Source organism: Trichechus manatus, unplaced genomic scaffold, assembly GCF_000243295.1.
Source record: "Trichechus manatus latirostris isolate Lorelei unplaced genomic scaffold, TriManLat1.0 scaffold00017, whole genome shotgun sequence".
NCBI classification, from domain to species: domain Eukaryota; kingdom Metazoa; phylum Chordata; class Mammalia; order Sirenia; family Trichechidae; genus Trichechus; species Trichechus manatus.
In genome coordinates, this window is record NW_004443953.1 from 21,654,322 (window position 1) to 21,655,558 (window position 1,237).

Consider the following 1,237-nt stretch of genomic DNA (forward strand, 5'->3'; position numbering starts at 1 on the left):
CATTTGTTAAATTATTTTTTTTAGCTACCTTCCAAGGTGTTCGAGGGTAGCTTTTTTGGATTGCAAGCATCATGTTTGATTTGCCTTAAAAAATATTTAAAAAAAAGATAACAGGATTTAATGAAAAAGGTTATCTCTACTGTCACTCAAACGTTAGACTGGAATGTCAATCAGGCATTGAAAGGCTTCTGAAGACTCCAAGTTCCATGTGGGCAGATAGCCTATTATTACACACATTTGCATCTCCAGAGTCTAGTTGAGACTCAGAGTGTGGAAGCTCTAAATAGGTAAGGATGGAGAGAAGTGAATGAATCCTAGGGTACAGAACTGTTCTAGCAACCCAGTTTTCTGGGCTGGCCAGAGGAGTGTCCATTGCTACATACTCTGTCTCTCTGTCTTGAGTGTTGTTGACCATGCACCTCTTCCTGTCTCTAAATCCGTTAATTCAGTTACGACTGAATGCGTGATTCATGAATTTTAGCAAAAGATATTTTTTTTTTAAGTTACTCAGTGTAGGCTCTGTTTGGGGAAGATTACTGATTCACAACACCTTGTAGTCACTGACCAGACTTAGATGGCTGTCTTTGGGTCATGGGCTTACCTGGTTCAATCAGCCATGCCCAGCATGTCAGAGTTAGTTTACCCAAAGTAAGGCAGCCTTGTAGGAAGGTCCAGAGGAAGCTCTAAGTGCAACCAAGTTTCTTAAGCTTTGGGAGCAGCTGGGGTAACTGATGTGTATCTTCCTTGCCATGAATGCCTTTTTGGCTTTTTGCTCAGACATGATGATTATTTTAGAGAAGTTAATGCCAATGATATTTTTATTCACACTCACTCAAACTTTGATTAGTTTTCTAAGAGTACTTTAATGCATTTAATTGTAACAATATTTTGTCCTTAAAATTCTATGATTCTACAATGAGCTCATTCATTTTGCAGTGGATTTTGCTGGTTTTTCTCATATGGTTTTTATTTTTTGAAATTCTGGTGGTCCCTTATAGTCACCTTTATGTGACAAGTAGAGTAGATTTGGCTTTATTTTTATGATTGGCTTAGATGTGGAAATTCTTTGATTCTTGAACTGCAGGTGACGTACAAAGGAATACTGATTAAGGGTGGAGACTGCACTCCTAGATCTGATAAAGACCCAGTTCAGTTCAGCTCTCACAGAGAGAACCTCACCTGGACTTCTTCAGACAAGGTAAGCTGCCCCCTCTGAAAAGACAATTTCCATTATCCT

General features: G+C 38.9%; 1 pseudogene; it reads left to right on the forward strand.

The window, feature by feature from the left end:
* The first annotated feature begins 616 nt into the window (after positions 1–616).
* The window catches only part of LOC111819748 (ret finger protein-like 4B), a 3,206-nt pseudogene continuing 2,585 nt past the window's right edge, over positions 617–1,237 (forward strand).